Below are 12,530 nucleotides of genomic sequence, written 5' to 3'. Positions count from 1 at the left end.
CTTTGTGTGTGTCACAATTTTTTGTTGAAAACGGGACATTTTGAATATTATATATTTTAATAGTATAATCCACTCATTGTTTGTTGTGGGTTGATTCTTGTACTTGTTTAGTTACTTTTCTGAACTAATTTTATGAAGTCTGTATTCTTAGTTGTGTGTGTCACTTGAAGTCTTTATCTCATGTAGTGGTCAGCTAATACTTGGCCACAGATCTCCTGAAACATTTGGAACCGAAATGCGTTGTGTAAACTAACATATTTAGCATAAAGTGGTATGTAACGCTCTGTACATTTTATGAATCCATACTAACAATCTACATGATTTCTTAATATTTCAAAGACTTGTTTCTTTGAGTGTGACATGTGTAAAGTCCGCACTACCTGGAAAAAAAAAAGGCTTATATTTCATTTATATGTTGCCCAATTCATTCATCCATTAGTTCTTGTGTTCATTCACCAAAGACTACTCAATGACAGATGATGGGAATTTAAACAAGATACAGATCCTGCTCTTAGGTCACAGTCTAGCAGTGTGACCTCCGGAAAGTTTCTTAATCTTTCTGAGGCTGAAATTCTTTCATGAAATAATAGGAATACTACCTTAATCTCATCAGATTGTCATGAGAATTAAATGGGAATATGAGTGTAAAGCCAGTGCAGTACTTGGCACAAAGTTAATGCTTAACAAATGCTTTCTTCATGCTCTTGTCAATTCTCAGAGCAACAGAGGTATCTTAAATAACAAATCTCACCATCTGTCATATGCTATCCACATGCCAGATAAGTGCAAAGGGTCTTATTTAATATTTTATTTAGTTTGTAAAACTTGGTTATGAAATAGGTCAATATAGTAGGTAATAAAATGAGTAGTCATTAATAGATTGAAAGGGGCTCAAGGACTTTAAGCAACTTCCCGAGGCCACACAATTGCTAAATTAAAATTAAGAATTTGAATTTAGGTCTCCTTTAGTTTAATACCTATCTCTTAACCTCTTAACCTCTTCCCTACATCTCTGCTGATACTAGCCCTTCCCTCACAGGCATAAAATCCTTGAGGAAATAGTTCTGAGCCAATAGTAGAACCTAAGGGAACATTCCTTGCCTTTCCTTGGCTGTAGAGGGCAGCAGAGAGCCAGAGTGTGAAGGGGGTGAGAACTTCATAGTAGAACATTAGACTCTTTACTGGTATTTCTCCTAGAAGATTATTTTAATTTAGATAATGAAAAATCGCAGAAGTCTACAACTTTGCAAGGAGCTCCTAGGAAACTGAGCCAGATAGAATTCTTGAAACTTACTTATCTATTTATTCTTTTTATCTGATAGTTTCTTAAAAAGAACACTCCTTTTTTCAGAGAAAGAAAGCAAACTTCAGCCAAAAAGATGAAGCCAATAACAGTCCAATAACAGTCCAAATACTTATCCTAAGTCCCTATTTGAAAAGTTAGCCCTTCTGTAGCTTAGTCCTTAGTCAAGATGGAAGAGTTCAGGATCATATCTTAAAACTAAAGTTAAAAGGAATTTGAGCTGTTTTACCTGAAAATGTTTGTTGACGGGATCTAGAGCTCTGCTGTAGCCAAAGGCTTCAGATGGCTATGGTGCTTGAAGTCACCCAGTGCAGATTTTAAAGTACAGGGAAGCTAAATGTGTGATGTGGACACTCCCTGTAGACCCACGATCATTTTCTTTTTTTTAAGTTTGTTTATTTTTTTTCGTAATCTTTACACCCAACGTGGGGCTCAAACTCATGACCCTGAGATCAAGAGTTACATGCTCAGGCCACGTGGGTGGCTCAGTTGGTTAAACGACTGTCTTCGGCTCAGGTCATGATCCTGGAGTCCCAGAATTGAGTCCCGCATTGGGCTCCCTACTCAATGGCAAGTCTGCTTCTTCCTCTGACCCAACCCCCTCTTTATGCTCTCTCTCAAATAAATAAATAAAATCTTAAAAAAAAAAGTCACTCTGTGGGACATTAGGTTTACTGAGAGGGTAGCATGAGCTGAGAGCATGACAATGGGGTTTGGATATAGAGGAAGGTCAAAGGGGACCAAGGAGTCATAGATATTCCTTGATGTCTTGTTTGAATAATTTGGCATATAGTTGTTCCATTTTCTATGGGATAAGGAATATCAGGAAAGGAGAAGACCTGGGGTGGGAATTGGGGAAGAAAAGGATCATTTTGGCTTTGGACATCAAAATTGAGGTATTTGGAGCCACTTGATCATTAGAGGCCTGTAAAGCAAAGGATAATCTGTAGAAGAGTCAGAGTTTGGAGTCAAAAAATTGCAGATGTAGAGAGAAGAGGAATGCTAACCTCCAGTGAGTAGAAATTCAACTGAGGAAGGAGTGGGATAAATATAGAAAATCCAGGAGGTTTTCTAGCTTCTGTGATATGTTTTCACAGTATGGGAAAATGTTCCATTTCTATCTAGTTAAATAGCAGCTTTCCATCTTTTAATTATTTGAACAAAACTACTGCTCTCAGATTATAAAACTCCTCCTCAAAAGGAAGATATGGAGTAAGAGAAAAAAAAAATCTTTTTAAATAAGGTGACAACAAATCAGACATACCACTTTTAGAAAACTGAGGCTAAAAAAATAAAAAAATGAGAATTTTTTTTGTAAAGGAATAAAGAGCACATGAGAAAATGAAAATGTAGGGATGAGTTCTGGTACAGAATTATTAAAAACTTAAAGAAACAGGCACCTATCAGTGTTGTGTAGTTGGCATCCTGTGTTAAATAGGTAAAATAACAGAACCGAATAAATAAAAATGTCATTAAATTTGATAATGGCTTTTTATTTTTACTGATTTTTAAGATTTTATTTTATTTTTTTATTTGAAAATCGTATGTCCTATTTCTTTTTTTTAATTAATTAATTTATTTTAATAAACATATAATGTATTTTTATCCCCAGGGGTACAGGTCTGTGAATCGCCAGGTTTACACATTTCACAGCACTCATCATAGCCCATACCCTCCCCAATGTCCATATCCCCACCACCCTCTCCCATCCCCCCTCCCCCCAGCAATCCTCAGTCTGTTTTTTGAGATTGAGTCTTTTATGGTTTGTCTCCCTCCCGATCCCATCTTCTTTCATTTTTTCTTTTCCTACCTCCCCCCAACCCCCCCAAAGTGCATCTCCACTTCCTCATATCAAAGAGATCATATGATAGTTGTCTTTCTCGGATTGACTTACTTCGCTAAGCATAATACCCTCTAGTTCCATTAAGATTTTATTTATTTGCCAGAGAGAGAGAGAGAGAAAGTGCAAGCAGGGGTTTCTACTACTACTACTCTTCTACTTCTACTACTACTTCTACCACTAGAGAGTAGAAGCAGAGAGAGAAGCAGGTTCTCCACCCAGCAAAGAGCCTGATACCGAATTCCATTCCAGGACCTTGGGATCATGACCTGAACCGAAGGTGGACACTTAACTGATTCAGCCACCCAGGTGTCCTGATGATGACTTTTTAGCATTTCAGATTAAAAAAAAATGGGTAAGGCATGGATCAGTTTCATGTTCCTTCCTTATGGAGTTAAATAAAAAAAAATACTAAAATATTCTATGGTGAATGAAATACAATCCTATTTAGGTTAGTTGAGACCTGGTCAGGTGAATACCCTCATACAGGTAACACACTTTCTTAAAGGAAGTAGTCAGTCGAGATAAATCTTGAAATATATCTCCGATAGGTCTGACAAATCCATAAAACAGCAGTCAAGTACTGAGACTGCTGGGATTTTCAATTTGTTGCGTTCCTGCCATCTCCTCTGCGGAGTTTGTTATCAAGTGCTACTACACATCCTTCCCACTAGGCGGCACTCTAAGCTCATCGGAAAGGCGAAGACTAGGCACCTGCTGAAATCGGCCGCAGGCTGCTCCGTTTGTGAGAAATTGATAGCAGTTTGGATTTTATTAATTGAAACTTTAGAAATGGAAATGGTTCTTTATACACTAGGCAACAAGACAGGCTATATGGTTTCACTGAAAGTAAGTGGTCTTTGGAATCCTTGCTTTTGTTTCATTTCATCCTCCAGTGCATCTTGCAGACCGGTCAGGAGACGCTGCCAGGGGCAACAAATGGTCAGGGTGGCGGTGAGGCCTGGGCTGACCCTCAGGAGATGCCTTGGTTTACTCACGGAATTGATAGGACCCAGCAACCTTGCTCAGCCATACATACAAGAGAGAGAACTTCTCTAACAAGCAGCCTCAGAGGGAAGTGTTTCACTGCTCATTGGCAGAGAGAAAGACTGCAGGATTGTAGCCGTGACTGAGGGGGCTCACCTTGCCATCACTTCAGAGGAACAGTTCTCCTCATGAGGTTCCAGACATCAGACGGGGCAGCAGTCTTCAAAGACTTCCGAGAAGTGGGTATGATGCATGCAGCTAGGTTCATGTCAGAAGTCCTTCATCCTGGCTGTTGGTATTAAAGTGTGACTCATGACCCTTCTTCATTAACAACCTTTGTCAACCTCAGCCTGGGAGGGAGAACTGGAACCTGGGCTCAGGGACAAAACTGAGAACTCTCGCTTCACTGGCTATGGAGAAGAAGAATTCACAGATAAGGCTATGAAACATCGTTCACGAAGCCTTTATGGATATAACCAAACCTAGGAGAGAGAAACACCATACTGAGAGCCACAGAGACTTTTTTCCGTGAAGCTCCACCACTTGCTTACTGTATTCCTGTAATTTTTCTGGGTTGAGGTTTCATCTGCACGATGAGAGGTTTGGAGCGGAAGACTTGATGGGTTTTCAGGCATACAAGTTCTAGGATTTGAGTCTAAGGAAGCTGAGCCTCTCTGCAAACTGTCGCCCTACCACCACGCAGAGTGTCTTCCTGATCACTGTTGCTTCTGTGGGCATAGCAGACTTTCTATGAAGGGGCTTTGTGCTTGAGGCTGTTTGGACCAGCTGATTTCCAAAGTACACCTAGTTAGAATAGATCATCCTGGGTCCATATGACATGTGAGTAGTCTATAAAGTATTAATTGACTGGGAACTAAGAGTTCCAAATACCTTAAAATGTTATTTCCAAGGTTGGTCATAATCCATTCATGTGCAGCAAATATACTGAGCCCCTGGCATGTATATCCCAGCACTACGGCATAAGCAGTCAAGGGCTGCTTCGAGTCTGTGTGGTGGAGGGACTGAAAACAAAGGAGAACAATACGAAGTAGTAGGTACTCTGCTGGAGGAATGTACTAGCCACTATGGGTCTAACCTCCCAGGCGTCTCAGGAGGAAGGCCACACAAAGAGCTGGGTCACCAAGGACTTGTTCATTGCAGCGCATGTCAAGCACGTGCCCTTCCACGCAGTAGACAGCCGATGATGCCTGCTGATCAAATGCCTGTGTGTATACAGATGGCAAAGCGTTGGGTAACTGAGGGCAATGCCTAAAATGTTTGAGCACTTGGCACCTGCTTTCACAGGTACTCCTTTCAGCATACCAAACCGGTGAACACTGTTATTATCTTTGTTTTATATGAGCACCAAGGCTCAGAGAAGCAAAATAATCCACCCCGCTTGGTAAGAAGCAGAACCAAAACTCAAACACAGGTCTGTTCAATTTTAAGTTCTATTCTTAACTGGAACTGGAAGTAAGAAGCAAGTGAACTTGGAAAGTTCTGGGGCTCTAAGAACTGGAGAAAATTAGGAAAAGTTTCATAGATACAAAATGCTCAGAAAAGTAAAACCCAACAGTTTTTTTTTTTAAAGGAGTGTATTTAATTATTTTCTTATTTAATTTTTTTCTTTTTTCAGTGTTCCAAGATTCATTGTTTATAGATTCTTAAAAAAATATTTTGAGGAAGGCATTGTAAATATATATCTCTGTAAGTGATGTCAGCTTTTATTGAGGAATTCATGTATTATCTGGCTTAAAAAATGAAAGATGTTCTTAAATGTATTTCTCTTTTGGTACATAGAGTTGAAGTCTTATTTTGAACATAAAGTTGTTCACATATTATAAAATCAACTTCTCCAAGACCCAATTAAATTAATCATTGGCTGAGTATCTGGAGGGCAGAGGTCTGACATGTACTACATTATGGACATTATGGACGTCCCAAATGAAGTGCCTGGCTGCTTCTGTCTGCCCCATGCATCTAGCACACTCCTTTGCTCAGCTTTCTGCCCACGGGGATTTGAGCCCATGCACTCTTGTTGCTTTGTCTTCTTTTACATGCATACTTCAATTAATCCAACTGTGGGCATCTTCTGTGTGCTGGGTTGTATACTAGATACAGTAAAGAGTTAGGAAGAAAAAGTATGGTCCTTGTCTCAGGGAACTTCTGTGTTGAGTAGATGTGTAGAAATCATTTGTTTACACGTGTAAACCAATGCTCACTCCTTCCTCTGTTTTCTAATTCCTATCTAGTTACCACAGTAAAAACATTATTCTGTTTTAAGCAAAAACAGATCTTATTTTGATTAACAAGATTACAGCTGGTGATTGATAGACTTAGGCTAAACAAAGAAGTTCCGTGCCAGCCTCCTTCTTATGAGGCAGGGCCAAGCAGGCCAAGACTTGGCCTGCTGCACGCAAGAAGCCACTTAAAAAACAGAATTGTCAGGTGTTTCAGAATCGCAGGGAATTTCCTTATATGGCCTGAGTTAGACCTTTTGCAGACATTATACAGATTTCTTATGGATTGATCTAAAAGGCATTTTAAGTTTAGTTTGATAAGCTGCCATTATTGGAACACAGCCCTTGGGAATGTCGCTAGAACATAAACCATTTGTAAACTGGATAAAGCCGATTCGACTCTTTCAGATTTAAAATCGAGGGTATGGGGTCCCTGGGTGGCTCAGTTGGTGGAGCATCTGACTCTCGGTTTTGGTTCAGGTCATGATCTCATGGGTCGTGGGATCGAGCTCTGCGTTGGGCTCTGCACTCAGGGAGGGGTGTGCTGGAGATTCTCTTTCTTCCTCGTCCTCTTTCCCTCCTCCCCTCACTCTCTCTCTCTCTCTAAAATAAATAAATCTTTAAAAAATAAATAAAATATAGGGTAGATGATGGAATAACATGGTTAGCGAATTCTGTCCACTAAAGTCATTTTTAATAAAAGATTTCCTCAGTATTTTAGGTTCCAGATGGATTCCTGAATGGCCAGTGGGGGATGGTATTTCGGGCAGGAGGCTGGATGTCAGCTTCTGCTCATTTATGAGTGCCTACAATGTGACAGACTGTAGTTAGCACTTAACTACTCCATTTAGACCACAACAATGCTGTTATATCACACCATCTTTTTCTTTCAGGAGCAGGTTGAGGAATTTGCCACAAGTCAAACAGAGAGTAGATGGTAGGGCAAGGCATGTTAGTTGTTAATTTAAAAATAATTTAAAAAATTACAAAGTAATACATGCTTGTAGAAAATTCAGAGATTCATGAAAACAAATTCTTTCATAATTCCATCAAGTAGTTAACCATGGCTGTCAATCTGCTGTATTCTTTCTGTATACAGATGCATAAATGAGTAACTTTTTACTTATAAAAAGTGAGATCATTCTGTTTTGTAACTGGCTTCTTTCAATTAGTGGTATATCATGACCATCTTTAAATCTTCTTGGCAACATCACTTTATTGAATACAAGAGAGTCTACTTTTTTTATGTCATAAATATTTAACAAATCCCCTTAGCACTAGAAACTTTGGTTAAAGTGTGATAAATGTGATGCACATCCTTTGAGCAGATCTTTACACATTGCATATATTTCTTTAGTTGAAGTTTCTAGAAGCATAAATGCTAGGTTGAAGGCTATAAACATTTTTTTTTTTTAAAGATTTTATTTATTTATTTGACAGACAGAGATCACAAGTAGGCAGAGAGGCAGGCAGAGAGAGAGAGGAGGGAGCAGGCTCCCTGCGGAGCAGAGAGCCCGATGTGGGGCTCGATCCCAGGACCTTGGGATCATGACCTGAGCCGAAGGCAGAGGCTTTAACCCACTGAGCCACCCAGGCGCCCCGGCTATAAACATTTTTAATGGTTTTGTTGTATGTAGCCAAATTAGCTCCAGAAATATTCTTAAACCAATTTATACTTCCACCAACAATACAGATTTCATTTCTCCATACTCTGGTGAAACTACTATATAGCAACTATATTTCTTTGATTACTAGTGTAATAAAAGTTTTCCATTCTATTGTCTTTCTTCTTTTTCTTAAACTTTACTTTCAATACTAAATATTAAATAAGAAAAGACAAACTTTGTGATATTATGCTATTTTTGTATCTCCTCTATGGGAAGAAGAAAAACATAATCTTCTCTGATGACAAATTACTTACGGAATGAAAAACAAATTAACGGAATGAGACACCTGGGCCCATCAGACATATTTCCATGACACTTGTCACCATGGTACACAGAAGTCCTGCATTGTTGGTCTTCATTTCGGTACTGCTAATGTGAGTCCTTAACAGGTTTTAGACCACTGTATTATGGACAAGGGATATGGAGAACAAGTAATTTTATTAATAAAACTAATAAAAATAAAAATAAAATAAAAATTTAAATATAGTTAGCATACACAAATTTGGAAGCAAACTGATGCTTAGAAATCACACAGTTCTCTTAGGAGGAAAGAGGGGTGTGCAGGTGTTCTAAGAAAACGAACTAGCCACAGGCATTCAGGTTGCCCTGGGTATCATTGAGCACATTTTATGCAGAAGATGCAGAACTTCACCAGGTCAATTATATTTAATACCTGCCCTGATTTCTGGATAATTGTATCCAACTGCCTTGGATTGTCTATAGTATTTCAAATCCAGCATGTCCCAAACTGAATCTACCGTCCGCCTCCCTAAATTTCACTGTTTTCTCTCTCTTCCTCAGGTGCTAGCATATCAATCTACCCAGAGAGTATCAATCCCCAAGACTCAATTTTATTTCAAATACCTCTGTTTTCTCTAATATTTCCCTAACTCAGGCTTCTATCTTAATCATTAAGTATTTTTGAGCCCTTCTTATGTGCCAGATCTTCTCCTAAGCTTGGTGGTGATGGGGGAGAGAGCAAAGCTTAGATGGAAAAAAAGAAAAAAGCCTTGCTTTTTTGGGGATGCGCTGGGGAAGTACGCAGGTGAAGCAGACAGTAAAAAAGTAACTAAGAAATCTAAGGGGTTCCTGGGTTGCTCAGTTGGTTAAGTGACCAACTCCTGGTTTCCACTCAGGTCATGATCTCAGGGTTGTGAGATCGAGTCCCACCTGGGGCTCAGTGCTCAGTACAGAGTTCTCTTGGGATTCTCTCTGCCTCCCTCCTCCTGTTGTGCGCACTTTCTCTCTAAAATAAATAAATAAAATCTTAAAAAAAACACACAACAAAACTCTAAGATGGAGGTGATTGTTTTGAATACCATTTTAGGTTGCCTACAGAGGTAATATTTAACCTATGATTTAAGAGAAGAGCCTGCCAGGATTCTGGGAGGAGCATTCTAAACAGGCCAGGTTAGGAAGAAGACCTTACTAGACTCAAGGAACAGAAAAGGGGCCATGTGTGCTGCCATTAAGGACAGTAACTGGCAGAATGAAACCATATTGGAACGTCATGTAACAAAGTCTGAATGTTGTAATATTAAACATGATGGGAAACTTTTGAAAGTTTTTAAGGAGAGAAAAAACATGTTGTGATTTATGTTTTTCAAAAAGAAAACCATGGCTGCTGTGGGAGACTGGATTATAGAGGGGGGAAGGTAGATGTGGGGGAAGGTAGATCCTGGTGATAAATTCGTAATTGACCTGCTGAATTTCTGCATCTTCTGCATAAAATGTGCTCAATGGTACCCAGGGCACCCTGAATGCTTGTGGTTAATTGGTTTCTTCTTAGAACACCAGCACACTCCTCTTTCCTCCCAAGAGAACTGTGATTTCTAAGCATCAGTTTGCTTCCAAATTTGTATATACTAGCTATATTTAAAATTTTATTTTATTTTTAAGATTTTATTTATTTGAGACAGAGAGAAAGAGCACAAACAGGAGGAGGGGCAGAGGGAGAGGGAGAAGCAAGCTCCCCACTGAGCAGGGAGCCTGACAAGGGGCTCAGTCCTAGGACCCTAGGATCATGACCTGAGTCAAAGGCAGACACTTAACACTTAACACTTAACCGACTGAGCCACCTAGGTGCCCCTAAAATTAAATTTTAAATAAGATCATTAATATTACACAAAACAATGCAATATGAGAACAAATTATCATTTCTAGGGAAAACTAGGTCAGTTTGGAAAGATAGTACATGATTGAAAAAAAAAACAGTAAAAATCATGCTTTTTGCCATAGATTCCCTCATATATATCTTATGCCTTCACTCTACAGAAACTAAAGCTAGAAATCAGAAAATGCATTTAGGAGTATGACTTAGCAAGAGAGAAAACCGGAGCACTCATCAGTAAAAATGTGCCAAAGATAGACTTTGCACCACTGTTTGAACTTTGGCAAATGAATATATGTGCATTAAGTTAAAATAAAATGTTTAAGGTATGCAGTATGGTTTGTGTGTCCCTCTTTGGCCTGTCACATCAGGTGAGTGGGCTTCTACTTTGGAGCTAGAATTGATACACTGGGTAAGGGAAAAAGAATCAGGGATAATAATGATCCTTGCCACTTGCATGGGCTGAAGCAGATCTGCTTGGCACACCCTTCTACTTTTGAGAAGCTGCTAACACTCTACACTTCTACTGCTGACCAACATTTGTCCTCTTTTCCAGCCTTCTCATTTCCATAATTCATCACAAATACCACAATTACCACCATACTTGCCACAATGCTGTACAATGTACAGAGCAGCCTGTATAAAAAACTGTATTGGTCTAAACTCTTGAAGGGATCATGTGCTTAACAATTTTTATCACCCAGTGCTGACATGTGGTAGATGGTCAATGTTTGTTCAATGGACAAATGAAAGAATAGGCTATCTACTTTAATTTTTTGAACTGAGAAATCTCTTTGTAAGCATTAAATGATAATCCATCCTATACTGTTATGTACTGAATGTCTGTGCCTCCCTCAAATTCCTATGTTGAAGCACTAACCTCCTAATGTGACTATATTTGGACATGGGTCCTCTAAGAAAGTGATTAAGATTAAATGAGATCAGGGGCGCCTGGGTGGCTCAGTGGGTTGAGCCGCTGCCTTCGGCTCGGGTCATGGTCTCAGGGTCCTGGAATCGAGTCCCGAGTCAGGCTCTCTGCTCAGCGGGGAGCCTGCTTCCCTCTCTCTCTCTCTGCCTGCCTCTCTGCCTACTTGTGATCTCTCTCTGTCAAATAAATAAATAAAATAAAAAAAAAAGAAAAAAAAAGATTAAATGAGATCAAAGTGGGGGATGTCCCGATCCAACAGGACTAATGCCCTTATGAGAAACACCAGAGAGCTTGTTCTCTGTAACCCAGAGTATCCTCACCAGACACCAACCCTGCTGGCACCTTTATCTTGGCACTGTCTCCAGAGCTGTGAGAAAATAAATTTCTGCTGTTTAAGCCATCCAGTCTGTGGTTTCGTTACAGCAGCCTGAGTGGACTATACACATGTGTAGAATAGATTGTTTTCTCCTTCATATTTGGTTTGCTAAAAGGAGTCTCAGGAGTAAGTGAACTTTGATATGTCTAAGAGATGGTTCTCTTTTAGCTTTCAAGAAAAAATTTTTCTCCTCTGATTATTTTTCTTTACTAACAAAATACATAGTACCATTGCAGGAAGAAGCCATTTTGTTTGAAAAGCCTTTTACCCCCTAAGGTTAAACCTATAATTCAAATTAAAAATAGCTTTTATCTTGGTACAATGAACAAAAGAACAATTTTTAGTAGTTTCACAAGTGGCTAGTCTCTGTGATTCCCTTACTCTTCCCTCAGACTTGTCACACCTCATATCTGCAAGATGGTTTCCAGAGTTCCTCTGCCCATTACCTGAGCTTAAAACAAGAGGAAGGGCGAGAGGCCGTACGAGCAGCATACTTACCCTCTTACAGGAAAAGCAAGTGATTTTCCAGCAGCTATCAGCATACTTCCATCCATCTCACTGGCCGTAATCCTGTCACAGGCTCAAACCTAGGTGCAAGGGGAGCTGAGAAAACACTATTTAGTTTATCCCATTCCCATTTTGAAGGGGGTAGAGAAGCTTTTGGTCTAGTCAATGAATGGTGGTATTTGCCATACAGGGTTACTGGAAAATGACTGGCAGGTGAGCTAATTTTAAGAAATAATCCTCCAGGTATGGGCTTAATCACCCCAAGGTGGGCTTTTCATTTCACACCTTAGCAAAGAACTTTAACCAGCATCTAACCAATACTTTTTTGATTACAACTAGCTAGGTTGCGAACGTTTCATTAGGGCAATTCTATACCAAGTCTTATCTGTACCTATTACAATATAATACTGACTTTAGCTATTGAGTATACATTAGCTGTATTGTTTATTGTTTTGTGTGGGGCTAATGATACTATTCTACTTTTCTGTCAATGATACACAAGGAACTGGCAAGTGGGGTCTTCTAATTTGAGGCTATGGTTAAACACATAATCTGAGTTTATCAATATTGTA

This window comes from Martes martes (genome assembly GCF_963455335.1).
Source record: "Martes martes genome assembly, chromosome: 4".
In the NCBI taxonomy this organism is placed as follows: domain Eukaryota; kingdom Metazoa; phylum Chordata; class Mammalia; order Carnivora; family Mustelidae; genus Martes; species Martes martes.
Note: the sequence above shows the minus strand (reverse complement) of the source record.